General features: G+C 50.0%; 1 protein-coding gene across 1 annotated transcript in view; it reads left to right on the top strand.

Annotated features, from left to right (window-relative positions):
* The first annotated feature begins 2,695 nt into the window (after window positions 1-2,695).
* The window catches only part of LOC138811236 (POU domain, class 2, transcription factor 2), an 81,327-nt gene continuing 63,210 nt past the window's right edge, over window positions 2,696-20,812 (top strand). The window contains exon 1 of the mRNA XM_069998931.1: window positions 2,696-2,743. The gene's annotated coding sequence lies outside the window, so the exon portion shown is untranslated. The remainder of the gene's footprint in view (window positions 2,744-20,812) is intronic.

Below are 20,812 nucleotides of genomic sequence, written 5' to 3'. Positions count from 1 at the left end.
CCCAAGGCTCTCCAGGACTCTTTCTTGTTGGGCTGGGGAGAAGGGGGGCCCAGGAGGGTGGGCTGCTGGATCAATGCCAGCTGTTCCCATAGGCTCATTCCACTCTCCGTGTCTCTTTTACTCTGTCAGAGAAGTACAAGCTGGGTGCTAGTGGCTCATGCCTGTAATTCTAGCTGCTCAGGAGGCTGAGATCTGAGGATTATGTTCAAAGCCAGCCTGGGCAGAAAAGTTCATGAGACTCTTACATCCAAGTTAACCACCAGAAAACCAGAAGTAGAGCTGTGGCTCAAGTGCTAGAACACTAGCTTTGAGCAAAAAGAGCTCAGGGACAGCACCCAGGCCCTGAGTTTAAGTCCCATGATTGACCAGAAAAAAAAAAAATTACTGACAGGAGTCACATCCTCCCATCCGTATCCACATACGCTTTGCTCTTGTGTATTCTTGGAGGACGGGCTGCTAGGATTTTTTGGGGGGGGAGGGGCTTAAACTTGGCCTGGGCTTTGCTCAAGGCAGCACTACCACTTTGAGCCACAGTTCTACTTCCTGTTTTCTGGTGATTAATTGGAGATAATGGTCTGGACTTTCCTGCTCAGGCTGGCTTTGAACCATGATCTTCAGATCTCAGCCTGCTGAGTAGCTACAATTACAGGCGTGAGCCAGCAGCGCCTGCCTCCTAGGATTTTTTGTTTTTTTTGGAAGGAGGTTGTGGGGCTTGAACTCAAGGCCTGGGTGCTGTTCCTCAGCTCTTCAGCCACAGCACCTCTTCTAGCTTTTTCTGTTTATGTGGTGCTGAGGAATTAAACCCAGGACCTTATGCATATGAGGCAAGCACTCTACTACTGAGCCACCTTCCCAGCCCTCCTAGGATTTTTAACTAGGTTCAGTGATGTGAGCCGACCAACATCAAAGCTGATGGAACTCTGAGGTTTGGACACTGAAAGTACAGGCAGTTCTCTGCCTGGGATTTGTCCCCACCTCTTTTCATACCTCTTAGCTTCTGTTCTTCCTTTATCAGAGGCCACACACTTCCAGTTACTGGTGGCTATAGCTGAGGTAGTGCCTGTGGTTCCCCTCCCCTCCCTTTGGGTAAGGGCTCAGGAACTCTTAGGCAATATGTAATACCAAGTTTTTCCTGAGTGGGAAGGGAGCAAGGGCCCCAGAGTGGGGATAGCTTGAATAAGGATTCTCAAGACCTTTCATAGTGGCAAGGGTGCACCTGCTCACATCTGGGAGCCTGTCTGGGATCCTTGCCCTATGTTGATGTACCAGAAGCTAAGGCTGATCCAGTTGGCTACTGTGTAAATAACACCCAGTCCTGGGGAGGGAGTTGTTATACTGCCTGCCTCAAAGTTTTTGTTTTTTGTTTTGTTTTGGTATTGGTACTGGGGCTTAAACTCAGGGCCTGGTGATGGACTTATGGGCTACTTTTAAACAGCTGTAATCAGATCTCAGCCTCCTGAGTAGCCAGGATTACAGTTGTGAACCATTGGCACCTGGCCACTTAAAGTCTTCTTAATACTCAGGCATCCTGTATAGCTTTTGTTGTTGTTATTTTGCCAGTCCTAGGGCTTGAACTCAAGGCCTGGGCACTGTCCCTGAGCTTCCTTTGCTCAAGGCTAGCCTTCTACCACTTAAGACACAGCGCCACATCTTGCTTTTTCTGTTTACATGGTACTGAGGAATCGAACCCAGGGCTTCATGCATGCTAGCCAAGCACTCTACCACTGAGCCACATTCCCAGCCCTCCTGTGTGGGTTTTATCTGAGTTTTTTTGATAGGCCACTGGCCAGGGAAAGGGAAGTCACTTTCCTGATGGATAAACATGGAAACATTGACTCTCTACTCCAGTATGGACAGCAAGGTGGAGCTTGATCCTAGACACCTAAGGATTTGAGGCTCTCCTGTGTTTTGAGGTTTACTTGTGCCTAGAGGTGAGAGCTGCTGCTTGCCTTAGCCAATCTTTTTTTGTACCAACTGGGCTAAAATTATAGAACCTCCAGTCCGCAGGTTCAAGTCTGCAGGCTGGGTTTTGTCCCCACAAGCAGGCTCTGCTCTTACCTGGGTAGGTTTCTGATTTTCGGCTTGTGTTCCAGCCTTCAGACTCCGCCTTACTCAAAGCCCCGCCCATGTGAAAGACCACGCCCACTACAAAGCAGCCCTCTTCTCCACTTTTAGGCCACGCCCTCTGAGGCCCACTGATGCAAACCGGAAGAGTAAACTCCAGAGCAGGCTGAAGGACTCCGCACTGGTGCTCTGACCAGGACCGGAAGTCTGCGTTGGCAGGAACCAGGAAGGGGCGGGGGGGGGGGGGCTTGGAATTTACGCCTGCGCAATAGTGACCGGAAGTCTACCTTGGCGGGAACCTCGAAGCCTTGCCTCACGCCTCTGGAACGTTCCCCCTTGAGTGAGCACATGCGCCTGAGCGTGTGAGGGGGCCACGAGGCACTTGTGGAAGTGTGTGAGGAGGCCATGAGAAGTGACCCAGGGACCCTAGAGGCCCAGAAATGGGTCAGACTCGACCACGGGAAACAACTCAGGAGATCAAAGAAACAGGTTATTGTGGGGTGTGGTGTGTGGACAGGACGCGGCCGTGGGGACTGGAGATGTGCCGGGCTTTGAGGAAGGTGGCGGGCCCTTGAAGGATGAGTCCATAGAGTGACTGAGGGACCATTCCAGGCAAACGACAGCCCTTTCCAAGGCCTTAGGGAAGATTCCAGAATGGGACAGAGCAAGACAGGAAAAGGTGAGTGGAAAAGCAGAGCCCCTTCCCCATCTCCTTTGGTTGTCAGTCATCAGCTACTTCATGGCGTGCAGAAACTGGTGAAGATGCGGGCTTGGACCCCGACAATGACAATGTAAGGTGGCCCAGTGTCTAGGCAACAAATGTCCCATAAATTCCCTGTGTGCGAGGCTTAAGCTTGGCCCTTCTGCAGACCCCCAAGGAGGCCCCAGCTTAACGTGCTGGCTTTGGAGACTCGTGTTTCCAGTGGCAGAGGCCAGAGGTGCCCAGAGGACACAGGGTGAAGGGACTCTGGAGGGCTTCAGGAGTCAGGACTGTTCATTCTGCTAAAAATTAGTCACTACACCACTGAGATATTCTATAGTTACAAAATAAAACATTCAGAAAAGTGTGTAAGCTGGGCACAAGTGGCTCATGCCTATAATCCTAGCTACTCAAGAGGCTGAGATCTGAGGATCACTGTTCAAAGCCAGCCTGGGTAGGAAAGTCTGTGAGACTCTTATCTCCAATAACCTACCAGAAAACTGGAAGAAGTAGTGTGGCTCAAGTGGTAAGAGCCTTAGCCTTGAGCTGAAGAGCTGAGGGACAGCGCACAGACCCAGAGTTCAACTGAAAAAAAAAAAAAAAGTGTGTAAGAGCCAGGTACTGGTTGCTCACACCTGTCATTCTAGCTTCTCAAGAGGTTTAGATCTGAGGATCACAGTTCCAAGCCATCTCTAGGCAAGAAAATTCAGGAGACTTTTTTTTTTTGTGCCAGTCCTGGGGCTTGAACTCAGGGACTGGGCACTGTCTTTGAGCTTCTTTTGCTCAAGGCTAGCATTCTACCACTTGAGCCACAGCACCACTTCTGACTTTTTCTGTGTATGTGGTACTGAGGAATCGAACCCAGGGCTTCATGCATGGTAGGTAAGCACTCTACCACTAAGCCACATTCCCAGCCCAGGGCTTTGCACTCTTCCTGGGCTTTTTTTTTTCTCAAGGCTGGCTTTCTGCCACTTAAACCACACTTCTACTTCCTTTTTTTTTTTAATGGTTAATTGGAGATAAGAATCTCACAGACTTTTCTATCTGGGCTGGCTTTGAACTACAATTTTCAGATCTCAGCTTCCTGACAAGGTAGGATTACAGGCGTGAGCTGCTTGGGCCCAGCCCTGCTGGGCTACTTAATTGCCTCGTGATGATGCATTTTTCCAATTATTTTGCCTCACATTCCCTTTCCACTGGGTCCTGGTGACCTTCATTCCACTCAGCCACCTACTCCCATGACCATACCTTGTACTAAGTCATTCCTCAGAAGTATAACATACATAGCAAACGTTGAGTACCATATGCCAGGTCTTGTGCTAAATGCTTTTGTGTAAAACACACAGCTTCAAGGTTCATATTGACATCCTCATTTTAAAGACAGGGATATAGGCTAGGAATGTGGCTTAGTGGTAGAGTGCTTGTCTGGCATGCACGAAGCCCTGGGTTTGATTTCTCAGTACCACATACACAGCCTTGAGCAAAAGAAGCTTAGGGATAGTGCCTAGGCCCTGTGTTCAAGCCCCAGGACTGGCAAAACAAAACAAATGTTATAGATAGAGGCAAGTGAAATCACTTGCCTGAAATGACACATTTCATAAAGTGACATAGCAAAGATTCTGCAATAGGACTCTGAGTCCCCAGAATTTTTTTTTAAAGTATGGTTTTAATCACAACTCAGTACTGCTTTCCATGTCTTCAAAATCCAGCCTCCTGGTCTCTGATCTAGGTCTGAAAGACCTCACTGCTGGCACACCTAGAGCATCAACTCATAGGGAGCTCTCGTCTCTTGATCCTTCTGTTGTCTGCTAGTCTGCAGGACCCCTTCCCGCTTCTCTCCCTTCCCTGCCCAGCCAGAGTCTCATAGTGGACCATCTGATCTCTGTCACTAACTCTCTAATAGTGAAGGTCCCAGCAGGAAACAGAAAGCACCACAGCTGGGATTTTGAAGCTAATTTAATGAAGGGACTGTTTGCAGAGCCGTGGGCAGGTTGGGGGGGAACCAAGAAGGGAGCTTAAGGCAGCAGGAAGCTGTGGCCATCCTTCAGTCTGAATGGGCAAGGAAAAGAAATGGTATTACTAGACCCTGCCAGAGCCATGGAGTATGCCTGAGGAGCTGGGGTATTGTGGAAAACAATGTACAGTTACTGCCAGAACCAAGATACTGAGAAGACCTTGGAGTAGAAGAAATATCTAGCAGGTTTTCTTTCCCATTCTTGCTCTAATGCCCCATTGGAGCTTCTCTTAGGGATCACATAATTAGAAGTTTGAGGGCACAAAAACCTGAATGATGATGTCCTTATGGAAAGAGAAGGGCAAGAGGGTAGACTTGGAGGGTAAATGGAAAATGACCAGCACACACTCTCATTCCTTTACATCCCTAGCCTTCTGCCTCATTTGCCAAATCCTGGTCTAAGGGGCTGAGTTTGGTCCAGAGAACAATGACAGCAAAGTAGCATATAGATTCTTCATTGTCGTCGTCGTCGTCGTCGTCGTCGTTGTCGTCGGATTTGCACTCAGGGCCTGGGCACTGCTGAGCTTTTTTGTACTCTACCACTTTGAGCCACAGCACTACTTCTGGTTTTTTGGTGATTAATTGGAGATAAGAGTCTCACAGACTTTCCTGCCCAGGCTGGCTTTGAACTGTGATCCTCAGATCTCAGCCTCCTGAGTAGCTAGGATTACTGGCGTGAACCATCGGTGCTTGGCTCATTCCAAGTTCTTGATCAGTCCCTTCTCTTACTCATGGGTTTCCCTAGCGTTTCCTTTCAAACTACCCATTCAGTCTCAACCAGTGAAATTAAGGCAAAATTTAATAGTTTCCTATTTCATACCCACATTTACTTCATTTCCCAGACTGGGTTCTAATCCAATCCTTAAACTTATACATTGTCCATTCTATCATGACTGTTCTGAATTTTACACCATTTTTCTATTCTTTTCTGTCTACATTGATTTCCATCTCCTCTCTGCTGCTTCTGAGCCAGTAGCACATCCAAGTTTCCATCCCCCTAAAAACTAACACACACACACACACACACACACACACACACACGCACACGCACACGCACGCGCACACACACACACACACACACACACACCCTCTTTCTCTACCTCCCTCTATTCTGTGCTCCTGAGTGCATCTCCTTTGTTCTCTTTATCCCAAATTATCAAAGACGATTTATTAAGTTAAACAAGAAAGGAATTCATTAGAAGGAAATGAGGGTAGTACCCAAGAGCCAGCCTTCACAAAATATTGGAACCAGGGCAATAGCAGGAATTGAGGTAGTGGAAAGGAATGGCAGTTTCCTTAGGGGCCTGACTACAGCATGAATTAGCTCCTACCAGGTTTGGGCCTCCTGTCACGTAAACTCATGATTCAAATACCAGGGAGGGCTTGTGATTGGTGCAGCTTGGGTCATGTGGCCTTCCCTTGGTCTGCGGACAGCTTGGGCTCCTTGATGGACAGTCTCATGGAAATGTATTTGGTAGACCATGGTGGTTACTCAGAGAAAACTCAGGGAGTTTTACAGACAATGGGGAGGTGGATGCTGGGCACCCACAATAGCAAAGTGCTCCTTCACCTCCCATCTGCAGCTCAGCTCACTGAGATCATTCACATAGAGCACGTGAATGTCCTTCTTTTCTCAAATCCAGGAACATTTATCAGTCTTCCTTTGCAGTTTTGACTCTATTGATCAGTAAATACCTCACTGTTGGAAAGCTTTCCTTCCTTGTATAATTAATCAACCCCAAACTCATCATACAGCCGAGCACTGGTGGCTCACAATTGTAATCCTAGCTACTCAGGAGGCTGAGATCTGAGGATCATGGTTCAAAGCCAGCCAGGGCTGGAAAGTACGTGAGATTCTTATCTCCAATAAACCACCAGAAAACCAGAAGTGGTGCTGTGGCTCAAGTGGTAGAGCGCTAGCCTTGAGCTGAAGAGCTGAGGGACAGCACCCAGGCCCAAAGTTCAAGCCCCATGACCAAAAACCAAAATCCAAAACAAAACAAAAAAACATCAACACTCACCATCCTAAAACCACAAGCACTTATTTTTCCATAGTTTCTGTGGACCAGGAACCCAGGAGCAGCTTATTTGAGAGGCTGTGATCTCTTCTCAAAGCTTGGAATATAGTACAACATTGTTTCCCACTAAATGAGTGATGGGAGAAATTGAGCAGGAAGGAGGGGAGGAAGAAACACACACACACACACACACACACACATACACACACACACACACACACACGCGCACACACACACACGCACACACACACACACACCCCTCCCTTTCCTCCCCCCTCCATTTTCCCCTCACTTCCTTTCTGTGCTGGGAATTGAGTTCCAAGGCAAGGCAAGTGCTCTACCACTGAAATCTACCTCAGAGGCTGCCCTGTTGTCTTTTTCTTGGGGGATGGGAGGAGACAGGGTTTCATGGGACTGGGAATAACCTCAACTTTTTGTCGGTTAAGATGGTGTCTCCTACTTTTATTTTTCGCCTCAAATTGTATTTCTTCTGATCTCTATGTCCACATCTGGCTTGTGTATGTGTGGGCGGTTGGGGGGGCGTGAAAGGGGATACTGGGATTTGAATTCATGGCCTCCTGCTGCTCTGCAGGCACACTACCACTTGAGCTACACTCTCAACCTCTAATCTAGCCCTGCTGGATCCAAGGCATATCCTATAGGCACCTCAAACATACAGGACTCAAATAAGGACTTAGTTGAATAAATTTGGTGCCTCCTATTTTTCTCCTATCTTGGTGAACAGCTTCTCCATCCAGGCATCCAAATGGGAAATAGGACTCTCTTCTCTGACACTATTCTGTTCGTTACCCTAAATCCAAGCAGACACCCTGATGACTTCATTTATCTCTAGGTTCTTTTTAAACCTATTATCCACTCCATGTCCCTGATGCCATTGCCTAGGCTAGCATAGCAGATTCCTGAGCTTCCTTGCCTCCACTCTTGTCCCCTCAAATGCATCTTGTCTAAAATTCAAAGCTTCCCTGGATAGAAACCTTCAGTGGCTTCCCACAGTCTTTGAGATCAAAAGACACTTAATGAGCTGGCCCCAGCCGGCCTCCACAGCAGCATCTTTCTGTAGTTTAGGCTTTAGCACCACAACCCCCTCATCCTCACATGCATACTTGTGAATATGCTGTCCTCTCGGATTTTAATGCTTTCCTCCCCACTTTGGAGGTCTAGTTCTCCTTTAAAACTCAAGGAGATCTCTTCAATTGTATGTTGTGATTTTTTTTTAGATTCATTTATCTCTCTTATTGGAACGGGAGTGCCCCCTCCCCTTGGTAGTACTGGAGATTAAACTTTCTTATGAGGCAAGTAATTTTCCACTTGAAGCCCCAGTCCTTTCATCGATTTTTTTTTCTTTTAGTTTGTTTTCCAGTTAGGGTCTCTCACCCAGTGCTGGCTTGTACCAAGATCCTCCTACCTCCACCACCCAAGTGCTGGGATTACAGGTATATGCCACCATGTATGGGTAAGATTTTTTTTTTTTTTTAGTGTCCTGGGGCTTGAACTCTTGGCCCGGATGCTGTCCCTGACCCTTTCTGTGTTCAAGGTTAGCCCTCCAGCACTCACTCTTTCTGAGTAGTCTATTGGAGATAAGTCTCTTGGACTTTCCTGCTCTGGCTGGCTTTGAACCATAGTCCTCAGATTCAGCCTCCTGAGTAGCTAGGATGACAGGTGTGAGCTACTTGCACCTGGCAGGTAAGATTTTTTTAAAACATTAAGATAATACATAAATTGTATGGGAATTTTCAGTCTGAATAGCTATGAACATGAAGATCAGGTCAAGGCTGGGGCCATTTATCTGACTTAAATGCCAGATTGGACAGAGGGGGGTCAGTCATTATGGGAACATGGCTCCAGAGGGAACCCAGGTCTGAGGGCAGGTAATATGCTTAGATTATATATGTTGATTTTGAAGTGTTTAGGGGAACCTCCTGGAGGTGGCTTAAGAGAGAGGGCTAAAGTAGAGACAGATTTAGGATTATCAGCCTAGGAAGCAGTGGTGGGAAAGGAAGATTCATCCCCTGAGAGACACTCAGCCTAGGCAGAACAGCAGAGTTAGTTTCTTAGAGGCAAAGAGGATTTTTCAAAGATAGTGTGGTTGCATGCTGCAGAAGAGAGACACGTGGGACTGAAAGTACCTGTTGGATTTAGAAAGGGGTAGGCTGTCAGAGACAAGGGACAGTACAGCCTGGACTGGGCTCTGGAAGGGTAAAGGGCATATTAACCATCTAGTCATCCTCAGTAATGCCTCACACCAACCACCAGGGGGCAGCAGCTACATGGAATCCAGGGAGGAGAATTTCCCTAGCCAGCAAAGCTTCTGGTTGAGATGGGCAGGAACTGAAGAAGGCTCCATCCACAGCAGAGACTGTTTCCTAGTGGGGAGACTCCCCTAAGTGAAAGCAGCATGGAAGAAGTTCTGGAAAAGGCAAGGGGGAGGAAACCCTTTTTGTAGAATAGACAGAACAGATTGGAAATGACCAGTCCTTGTTTTAGGGTTATTTTCTCCTGGGCTACATCAACAGGGTTTGTATTTGTAGGTCTTGATTTCTCTCTTCTTATTTGGTAATCTTGCTTTGCATTTTATGCTCATAATACAGGAACCTTTTACTTTCTTTTTTTTTCTTTTTGTCGGTTGTGGGGCTTGAACTCTGGGCTTGGGTGCTGTCCCTGAGCTCTTCAGTTCAAGGCACTCTACCACTTGAGCCACAGTGCCACTTCTAGTTTTCTGGTGGCTAATTGGAAGTAAGAGTCTCACAGACTTTCCTGCCTGGCTGGCTTTGAACCATGATCCTCAGATGTCAGCTTCCTGAGTAGCTAGGATTACAGGTGAGAACCATTAGCACCTGGCTTTGGAACCTTTTAATTTCTTATCTTCCATGTGGAAATTCTCCAGGGAAATTCTTTCCCAGCCTGTTCCCTCTTCATTAAGACCTAATCTCATGTATCACCAACTCCTAGAAGCCCTCCATTGCACCCTCCCCTCCTTTTGAGTCCCTACAGATACAGCTCTGTCTCTTTTCTTTTGCTGGTCCTGGGGCTTGAACCCAGGGCCTGGGTGCTATCCTTGCGCCTTTTTTTTTTGTTCATGGGGCTTGAACTCTGGGCCTGGGTGCTGTCCCTCAGTTCTTCAGCTCAAGGCCAGTGCTCTACCACTTGAGCCACTGTGCCACTTCCGGTTTTCTGAGTAGTTTATTGGAGATAAGAGTCTCATGGGTTTTTCATGCCCGGGCTGGCTTTGAACTGTGATCCTCAGATCACAGTCTCCTGAGTAGCTAGGATGTCACTGAGCTTTGTATGCTCAAGGATAGTACTCTACCACTTGAGCAGCAGCACCACTTCTGTTTCTTGATTAGTTTTTTGGAGATAAAGAGTCTCATGGGGACTTTTCTGCCTGGGCTGGCTTCAAACATGGATTCTCAGATCTCAGCCACCTTAGTAGCTAGGATTATAGTTATGAGCCACTGGCACCTGGCTTGCATCTCTATCTTTTTTTTGGGGGGGGGGGTCCGGTTGTGATGCCTGTACTCTGGGCCTGGGTGCTGTCCCTCAGCTCTTCAGCTCAAGGCTAGGGCTCTACCACTTGAGCCACAGCGCCACTTCCGGCTTTTTTCTTTTTGCTTATGTGGTGCTGAGGAATCGAACCCAGGGCCTCAGGCATGCAAGGCAAGTGCTCTACCACTGAGCCACCTTCCCAGCCCCATTGCATCTCTATCTTGATGCCCTGATTGTTTGTGACCTTCCCTTCCCTGAAATGAGGATTCTCCTGTCTCACCCTCCCAAGTGCTGGGATTATAGGCATGGACTACCACACGCAGCTGTGGTCAGCTTTATAGTAGTATAATTTACATACAATAAAATTCACCAACTTTTTTTTTGAGGGGAGGTCATGGGGCTTGAATTCAGGGCCTGGGCTCTGTCCCTGAGTTCTTTTGCTCAGGATTAGTACTCTACCACTTTGAGCCACAGTGCCTGGCTAACATTCACCAACTTTGAGTATATACTTTGGGTGAGTTATGCGTACACAAGTACACACACACACACACACACACACACACACACACACACACACACACACACACACAACACTTGTTTTTTTGTTTTTTTGTTTTTTTGTGTCCATTGTGGGGCCTGAACTCTGGGCCTGGGCGCTGTCCCTCAGCTCTTCAGCTCAAGGCTAGCACTCTATCACTTGAGCCACAGTGCCACTTCTGGCTTTTTCTGCTTATGTGGTGCTGAGGAATCAAACCCAGGGCTTCATGTATGCAAGGCAAAAACTCTACCACTGAGCCACCTTCCCAGCCCCACAAAACACTTGTATAAGAACATCAAAATCAGCTGGACACTGGTGGCTCATGCCTGTTATCCTAGCTACTCAGGAGGCTGAGATCTGAGGATCCTGGTTCAAAGCCAGCCTGGAAGGAAAGTCCATGAGACTCATCTCTAATAAGACCACCAGAAAACCAGAAGTGGTGGTGTGGCTCAATTGGTGGAGCACTAGACTTGAGCTGAAGAGCTGAGGGACAGAGCCCAGGCTCAGAGTTCAAGCCCCATGACCAACCCAAACCAAACCAAAACAAAACAAAACACACCAAAATCATGACACAAAATATTCCCATTAACCCCAAATGTTTCTTCATGTTCTTTTGCCATTGGTCCCTTCTTCTTCCTCCAGCATCTCTCAACCAACCATCGAACTTTCCATCATAGTTTTGTTGTCTGGATCCCTAGAGAATGAAATTTTTTCTCTTTCTTCTCTTTCTTTTTCCTTTTTTTTTCTTTTCTTTTTTTTTTTTTGTCGGTCGTGGGGCCTGAACTCTGGGCCTGGGCGCTGTCCCTCAGCTCTTCAGCTCAAGACTAGCGCTGTACTACTTGAGCCACAGCGTCACTTCCGTCTATTTCTGTTTATTGTGGTGCTGAGGAATCGAACCCAGGGCCTCATGCATGAGAGGCAGGCACTCTACCACTGAGCCACCTTCCCAGCCCAAGTCTTTTTTCTATAGTTTAGTTTTTGAGGTCTCAATCCAGCTTGTCACATGTGTCAGCTAATGTGTACCTATTGCTGTTTCCCTCCCCAGATCAGAGTTTTTTATGGGAGAGAGTTGGATCTCATTCACCTTTGTTTTTTTTGTTTGGCTCACCGCATGGTGCTAAGTTTATTTCTTAAATAGAACAGAATGCTCTAAGAGAGTTAACCTAGGATGGGGACCTGGGTTGTACGTAGGAAGGGGCCATGCGCAAGCCATTGGTGGCTTCCCACCACTCTTCAAGGCTCTGCCATTCACCCTGCTGCTTCCTTTCAGTAAACTGTCTCTCCCTGTCTCTATCCCGCATCCCATGTCTCACTTACCCCTCACTTGCCCACTCTGGCATCCTCCTGGCCACTGGTGTCTCTTCAGGACCCCCTCCCGGTTCTGTGTGTCTCTTTCCACACCTTGCACCTTTGCCGAGCCCTTTCAGGATGAGGGAGGAAGCTGGCTGGCTGTCCCAGGAGCTAGGTTTGGATTTCTCTTTCTTTTTCTCTGTCCTTAGCTTTCTTTCATCTCCTCCATCTGCCCCCTTCACAACCTTCCCATAGGATGTCCTTGACAAGATCTCTAAATTTTATACAGACCAGAAAGGTCTGTCTCTTTCCTATTTCTTTCCCTTGGCTCCTCCTCCATCCTCCCAGCGCCGGTCTCCTCCTCCCAGGACCCTTCACTTATTGGCACTTTTATCCTGCAGTTCTCGCATACCTTCCTCCCTCCTTCTCCCCTTTCTCTCTTGCCCTTGCTTCATCCTCCTCTGTCTTCAGGAACTCCCTCCCTTCCAGGCTCCCCTCCCCCTACTCTTCATCCTCCTTTTTGAAACATGGTCGCACTATCTTGCTCTGGCTGGCCTTGAACATCTCTGTGCTCAAGCTCAATGATCCTCCTGTCTTAGTGTCTTCTGTAAGTGGAACCCTAGGTGCATGCCACAATGCCCACCTCCAGTTTTCTTCTTTTCTATACCCTTTCTTTCTCTTTACCACATCCCTCTCCTTTGTGAGCATCAGTTCCCCTTACCTTCTCCCCCTTCTCTTCAGGGGCTGTAAGGGAGACCCAAGACTTCCAGTCCCCTCATACCAAGAAGTATACATACATGCACACACACACACTCACACACTCACACACACACACACACACACTCACACACACAGCCACAGATGTATGGGAAGAAGCATCACTTTGTGTGTGGCATGTATGGAGAGATATATTCTGATCTATCCATACACAATTAAACATATCAATAAGTTAGAGTGTATTGTACTTTGTGTACACTAGTTGTAAACAGGCGGAATGAGGCAGTGAGTATGGAACACACAAGTTCAGTAGCATACAAAGGGTTGCACATCCAGATGCTCCATTTAGACACGAACACACATATTCTTCGCAGAGGAATCTGGAGCTTCTGGAATAGAGGCTCTTTGGGAAGCGGGGAGGGCACCCTCATTTCTTGTGTCTGATGTGTAACACATCTGCTGGATCAACCCCCTTGGGCTTGACAGCATACTGTCCAGCAGACACACATGGTCTCAGCCCGCCTCACATGGATTATCTTGAGTCCTGAACACTGGTACTCATGTACTCACTCCACGCAATTGTTATGTACTTGGTCATTCTTAGGAAGGTGGCCTCCCCCTGAGCCTTGTAGATGTGACAGCAAGGCAGAGAACCAGCCATCCCTGGCCCTGCTTTGTCTTGGAATGTCCTTCCTGAGGTTCCCAGAATGACCACAGCTCCTTTGGAGTCTGTTGTACAGAGTGGGGGCCCAGGAGTGCTGGGTCCACCCTGGCCCATCCACCAGGACACATTCCAGTGCTCCTTCTGTCTCTCTCCAGATGAGTAGTTGGTATGTTGTCATTTGCAGACCCTCGTTTGTCTTTGTCTGAAGTGGGGTGGATGTTTCTTGTATTTAGTGAGGTTCTGCGCACCCTGTGGGACCATGATGTCTTTTGGTAAGTGTGTATTTATGTTCACACCAGCTAGGTCTACTTTGTGGGCACCATGGGGAGGGCACTTTGTGGGTTCATTGGAGGTGTGCACACACAGTGCACACGGTATGTGGCTGTTGGGTGCTTATGTGTTCCTTATGTTTATGCTCTGAGGGTCCCATGTGCCTTGTTTGTGGCAGGTGGAGATTTCCCGTATCTGCGGTGCGCACAGCCTGCTCGGTGCAGGGGCTCTTCCGTGGTTGCCTGGGCTGAATACACGTGCTGCGAAGTTCCCGTAGCTACTTTGTATGCAAAGATGTGTGTCTTGCATTCATTTGTGTTGTGCACACAGTGGGCCCCCTGAGGCCACTGCATGCGGGAGTCGTAGGTAGTTCCGTTCGGTGTCTATTATTGCTGGGGTGTGTGTGTGGGGGGGCGCCCACAGGTCCCAGTTACTTACTTTGTACGCCCTCGGGGTAGAAGTTTCCTGTATTTATTTCTGTCGAACACTTTCAATGTAGGTCCCAAGAGCCTTCCGGGTACACGTGGGCCAGTTGGTGTTTCATGTGCACATAGCGAGGGTCCCTTGTGCCCTGTCAGTAGCACATGGGGCAGCTGTGCAAGTAACAAAGCCAGGGGTAGGGGCAGCTGAGGCTGCTAAGCCGAGCTGGTGAGGCACGTGCCTGCATCCTCTCCCTCCCCCTCCCCTTCCTCCCCCTCCCTTTCCCCTCTCCACCATCTCCTCCTCCTCTTCCCCCTCCCAGGTCTGGGTACCACTCCAGGGCCCCATTCTCCTTTCTGTACCTCCACGGCCCCACCAGCAGGGGGCAGGATCCACATGCCCTCTGCTGACCAGGACAAGGTCTTCCTCCTGGCCTGTGGCTCCTTTCCCTGTTCCCCCTCCCTAGCCCTACCATACCCAGCACAGGGGAGGTGTTCTGGCCTGAATGAACCAGGGCATTAGCCCTCTTCTCTCTCCTCCATTCCCCTCCCCTCCTTTCTCTTCCCTGCTTTTCCCTTCCACTTTCCCTCAGGGGACTTAGTGTCCCTCTTGTCATTTTTCTGGGCTCTGCTCTTACCCCAGCCCCTCCTCTTCCTTCTTTGGGCTCTGTGTCCTTTGTCCCCTCTCTGTCTTTTTCAGGTCTCATTCTCTGTGTTGGACTCTGCATTATCTCTTCTTGTCTCTGTCTTGTATCTCTCCATAGATCTCTGACCACTAGAAACCTCTTCTAGTGTCTGCCTGCTTGTGACTCGATCTCTCCAGGCCTCCTCAGTCTTCCCTTTCCTGTCTTTCTTGGAGTTTCTGTCCATGTCCATGATTTTCTTTGTATCAATGACTCTGGTAGTCTTTGCTTCCTGTTTCTTACTCTGTCCTTATTTTTGTCTCTTTTTATGTCTGGTCCTCTCTGTGTTTCTGTCTATATCTCACTAATCACCTATCTCCTTGTCTCACTCTCTCACTTCCTGTGTCTTTTTCTGTCTCTATCTTTTGGTCTCTGTTGGTGTCTTTCTGTCAGCATACCTTTCTCTCTTTCTGTCTCTTAGAGCTCTCTGAGTCCGCAGGCCTATGTCTCTCTCTGTCTCTGTATTTCTCTAACTCTGCTTTGCCTCTTCATTCATGTGGCTATTTTTCCTATTCTTACTCTTGTGTCTTATGTGTTTATTTCTCTTCTTCTGTCTGTCTGTTTCTCTCTCTCAATGTCTCATACACATCCTGTATCTCCCTGTCTCTGTCCTTTTCTGTGCTGTCTTGTCTCTCATTTCTCCCTCTGCATAGGCCTTGTCTCTGTCTCTGGGTGTCTCTGTGGTTTTCAATACCTCACTCTGTCTTTTTGTCCCCATCTGTTCTCCACTTCCCCCATCTGTCCCCATGTCTGTATGTTTATGTGCGTCTCTGGACGTCTCTCTGTCTCTAGAGTCTTTCTCTGCCTCCACGTTCTGAACTCCTTTCTTCTTTTCTCTTTGTCTCTGGTGTCTCTTTCAGGGCCTCTCTTGCCTTTGAATCTCTCTCTATTTCCTGCCTCTCCCTGTCTCTCCTCTTCCTCTGCATCCTTGTGTCTGTTTCTCTGTGTCTCTGTGTATCTCTCTGTCTCTGTCACTGTGCGTCTCTCTGTCTCTGCGTGTCTCTGGGCATGGGGTCTCTTCTTGCCTTTGAGTACTGCCTCCTTTCCTTTCTGTCTGTCTCTGTTATCTCTGCAGGTCTCTGTGGGTCTGTGTCCCCTTCTGCTTCCATCCTCCCCTCTCCCCGTGTCTCTGTTCCAGCATCTCTCCGTGTCTCTGCGTCTCTGTGTCTCTGCGTGTCTCTGTGTCTCTGTGTGTACGGGGCCTCTCCCAGCCTCCGTGTCCCCTGCGCTCCCCGCCCTCTCCCTCTGCCTCTCCCCCCTCGCTCTCTGGCTCGCGCTCTCTCTCTCTGAGCATCCTTGGGCCCGGGGTTGCCATGGGGACAAGGTGGGAGCCGGGGATGGCGCGCGCCTGGGCTCGCGCCGGCAGCTCAGGCGAGGAGCAGCGGCCAGAGCAGCGCCAGCAGCAGGCAGCGAGCGGGCGCGGGAGCGGGAGCGGGAGCGGGGGCAGCGTTGGCGGCGGCGGCTCCTCCTCGGCCATCCCCTCGGAGCCGTGCAGCTGACGCGCATGGCGAAGACAGCGGCGCCTACCGATGGGAGCAGCGGTAAGGCAAGGCGGCGGCGCGGCGCAGCCGGGCGGGCGGGCGGGCGGGCGGGCGGCGGGCAGCCTCCTCCTCTCCCCAGCTCGCCTGCGCGCCCGCCCGCCCGCCCTCCCTCCCTCTCCCCTCGCAGCCCCTGCCCGCCCGCCCGCGCCGCGCTCGCCCTTCCATTTAAAAATCTTTAAAACTTTGCATATTAATATCTGCGCTTTGCATAATCTGACCCGCGCTTTATTGATTGCAAGAAGCTTAATGCAGCCGGCTCGGCCTATTGCAGAGAGCTCTCCGGGCGGGAGCCGGGCGGGCGCCGCTCCGGCTCCGCGCCGCGCTCGGGCAGCCGCTCCCGCGGCCCCGGCCCTCGGGCCTCCCTCCCGGAGCCCGAGCCGGGGTTTTGCCCCCAGGCTGGGTATTTTTATTATTTGCTGGGGTGGAGTGGGGTGGGGGGGGGGAGAAGCGGAGGTAGAGGGGGGGGAGTTGGCTTGCTGGTGGTGGCGGTGAGGGCAGCGAAGGAGGGCTGTGTGGGTGGGGGGTGGGGAAGAATTGGGGATGGAGAGGGGATAAAGGGAGGAAAAACGGGGAGCAGGGGCACGAAAGATGGGGGGAGGAAGGAGAGGCGTGCGGGAGGAGCCGAGGCCGCAGCTGAAAGGACGGAGGAAGAGAACCGAGGCAAGAGAAGAAGGAGGAAAAAAAAAAAAAAGGAGGGAGGCGAGCGGAGCGCAGACTAGAGAAAGAGCCGCCGGAGACGGCGCGGGGCTGGGGGAGAGGCCGGCGGAGCGCGGCCCCCCCGGGCCCCCAAAATAAAGAAAAGAAAATACCCAATACAAATAAAAAAAGATGATGGGAATAAAGCACTCCGCTGCTGGGGCCATCGAACACACAAAAAAGGAGCGAGATTGGCGAAGAGAGGCGAGGTGGCATCCGCTCCCGGCTGGCCGAGGGGCCTCCGAGAGGCTCCTGGGCAGGGTGGGACTCCCATTTTGATCCTGCATTTGAGGAAGGGGCGACTGCTGGAGAAAATGAGGCCAGAGGGGGTCAGAGCTGGTGGCGGTACCGCCTGCTTTTTTTTTTTTTTTACCCCCTTCTTTTCTTCTGTCTCCTTTCCTGGGGGTGTGGGGGCTGATCTAGTGCCATAGGATATTGGTTGGTGATGCGGTCTGAAGCTCCGAAGCAAGCGGGGTGCATGGGGGGCAGAGGTAAGGACACTGGGATGGAGAAAGGGCTGGGAGTGGAGTGGGATGGGGCGGGGGGGGGGGGGTGAGAGAAAGGACGGGGCGGGGTACCTTGGACAGCAGGAAGGGAAATGGGAAGAGGAAACAGCCCGGATGGGGAGCAGAGAGGCGGTGGCGATTCTGAGACAGGAAGAGAGGTGGAAAGCCAGAGCTCCGGGGCTCTAGAGTGATGTTGGGGAGCTGTGATGTGACCCTCAGCGCTTTGGGCAAAGTCTGTAACTTGGGGGACCCCTCTGGCTGCTTTCCTCTGTCTCTTTGCTCCCTTCTCTTTTCTTCCTCTTCTCATACCCAGCCTCGGCTCCCATTTCTCTATCTCCTTTATTGGTTTCTCTTTCTCCCAGTTTTTCAATTTCTCTCTCTTCTTCTTCTCACTGAAAGCTTTCTTCTCCCCTCTCAGGTTTTCTTCTTTCTCTATTTCCTTTTCCCCATTACCTTCCTTTCTTTTTTTTTTCTCTTTTGCTTTTTCACATCTCTCATTCTTTCATCCCTGTTGCCCGTCCTCTACCCCCCTCCTTCAGTTTCATTTATTCACCACACTTTTGCAGCATCAGCAATGAACAGGGTGCTAGGGAGAGGGCTCTGTGCACAGGCAGGACTCCCCTAACTTCCCTCCAGAGCCTCTTCTCTGTCTCAGATCTCACACATTTCTATCCTTTTTGCCCCAGCTAGGGGCTCTGGGGCCATCTTCTATTTCCTTCTGGCCTCTAGAGAAGTCCTGTTGGATGTTGGGGGGGTGGTAGGAGGGGGAGGGGAAGATCTTAAGTGAGGGGTTCATGGCTGTGGACTCCACTGAGAGAGACAGGTGTGGACGGAGAGGAAAATGATCCACTGGCTAGCAGGAAGAGGAAAGGGGAGGAAATTGAGGGGGGGGGGTCTTATCTCACAGGATTCTTAAGAGTCCCAAGAGAAAGGCTCCAGCTTATTGACCACTCCCCACTTTCTTCTTCCATCCTGGGGCCAGCGAAACTGGGGAATAGGTCCTGGGTTTAGAGAAAGACCCCATCAGCCTCTTAACTCAGTAGCTTTTAGTCTCTTGTCATTGGGTCAGGTAAATTTGTCCACCCCTAACCATCTAGGGTATGAGGGGAGGGTAAAGAGTCAGAGTGCACTGGTGGGGGGGGTGGCGTGTACAGAGGCAGACTATGGCAGCAGCATGCATGTATACAAGGCCTGTGTGGTAGCAAGAGGTGTTCATGTGGGACTAACTGTGCAGGGCTTGGAAGGTAGGCAGAGTGAGAATCCTAACATGCTTTCAGTGGGGGGAGGGATCGGGTACCTGGGGTTTCCATTGTGAATAATGTTCAATGCAGGACAGAGCCAGCACCTGGGTTTGTACCGGTCTTTCCCTTGCCTGGATGTCTGTGTACTGTCCTCTATGTGTACACTCAGGAAGCTCTCCCTGGCTCTAGGCAAGGCAGTGTCCATGAGTGTTCAGGTCTGTGTGTGAGTCTGGCATCAGGGGTGGACACGTGACACCCTCCTACGCAGTGTGTTTGGAGTAGATGCGCTGTGTGTAGTAGGTCTGAACATAGTGTGTGTACACGAGGGTGCATTAAAGTCACCCACGAAAGAAGTGCCGTGCGCGTGTGGAACTCCTATTGTCATCATTGTTGTTCCTGGGGGGCGAAATCGCCGGCCGGGGTGCGGAGCAGGGTCTGGGTGGAATGTTGAAGGACGTGGTGCTCTGAGGTCGTGGGCGTTTGGATGGGTTCTTGGAGGTCGTGGGCGTATGGGTGGGTTCTGACAGCAGGCGTACATAGTGTGCATAGCATCCTTGGAGCTGGGCAAGAAAACAAAACAAGAGAAGATCTCCCCTTTCACAGTGTACCAGCCCACCAAAACCATCCCTGGTCCTTCCATAGTAACAAAGCGTCTGTCCAGTGTCATGGAGTGAGAGGAAGAAGCTGGTGAGGGCCGCAGGCAGCGTCTCCAGTTGCTGGTAACGCGATTCCCTGTCTACCTCCTGATTTATAGGTAATGCTGGACAGAGGTCCAGCCGTGCATGTTGGAGAGGTCCAGACCCCTATTTTCCTTAGGCTGCTGGCCAACCCTCTGGCAGGTTACAGTACCATCCTTGGAGGCCTTAATAGTCCTTGCGTCCATCTGCCAGTCTTTACGAGGAAAATAGAAGGTATCTCTGATAGTGCTATGGTAAGAAAGAACTTGGCCACCGTGAGTGACTGTGTGTGTTCCCGCACACATCTGCACCCATATCTCGTGTGCAATAGAGATCGTTAGCTTTTATATCTTAGCATTCTGGCTAGATTTTTTTTTTCCCAGTGGGTTCATCATTGATTACTCCAGCTACCTCCCGTCTGGTTCATATATACTCCCTCCTTGCATGCAGGGCCCATAAACCAGAACGTCTTCCCCCACCATTGTAACAACCAAGCAGGGGACCTCAACCATAGTGTCCCACTGGGAGAGCTTTTCTTAGCCTTGGTGCAAAATCATAACGTGTGAAGGCCCTGACCTGTCAGAGGCAGGGACAGATGGCCATTCCAGAGCTTGCTTGGACATCAGTAGGTACAAAAGGGGAATTGTCTTCTTGGCATGCGGTGGTTAATGTCTAAGACATTTTCAGGATGGATATGGGTGAAAAACTCAGGTGTGGAGAACTGTTGGAAGAGACGGTGGGTGCAGGGTCTTTTTAGATGAGTCTTCCCTCTATATCACTCACCTTTTTTGTATTTTCTGTATCACTCATTTTTCCAACTCTTATAACCAATCACATAGTATACCCTTTTTTCCAGATGATTCTAGGGCCCATGTTATTTAGCCTGTAAACACGCAAGATAGCACCAGAACCAAGGACAGGGAGTAGGACTGATCGCACTCCCCTTAGCTGTCCCATCATTTCCTTTCACTGGCTCTGACCTTTCCCCTACTTCCTCTCTGTTCCCCAGAGAAGTCCATCCACAGACCTCTGTCTCCCAGGACCTGTCAGATGGATAGATGCCTTATTTGGTTCAGTGAAGGTTTTGAGGACTGGGTTTTGCTTTGTATCCTGAAAGGAAGGCTGGAGAATTGGTTGAGCTTGCTCTGTCAGTAATGGCTAAGCTGGGCCTGTTCAAAGATGGGACAGGGTATAGGGAAGCTCATGATTCCCCAAGACCTCCTGGTGAAGTCTGGGCCACTTTCTTAGGTTATTCTAGCCTGGGAGGCAG

Source organism: Dipodomys merriami, unplaced genomic scaffold (assembly GCF_024711535.1).
Source record: "Dipodomys merriami isolate MVZ:Mamm:240054 unplaced genomic scaffold, mDipMer1.0.p SCAF_52, whole genome shotgun sequence".
Lineage (NCBI taxonomy): Eukaryota > Metazoa > Chordata > Mammalia > Rodentia > Heteromyidae > Dipodomys > Dipodomys merriami.
This window is presented reverse-complemented; position numbering and strand designations above follow the sequence as displayed.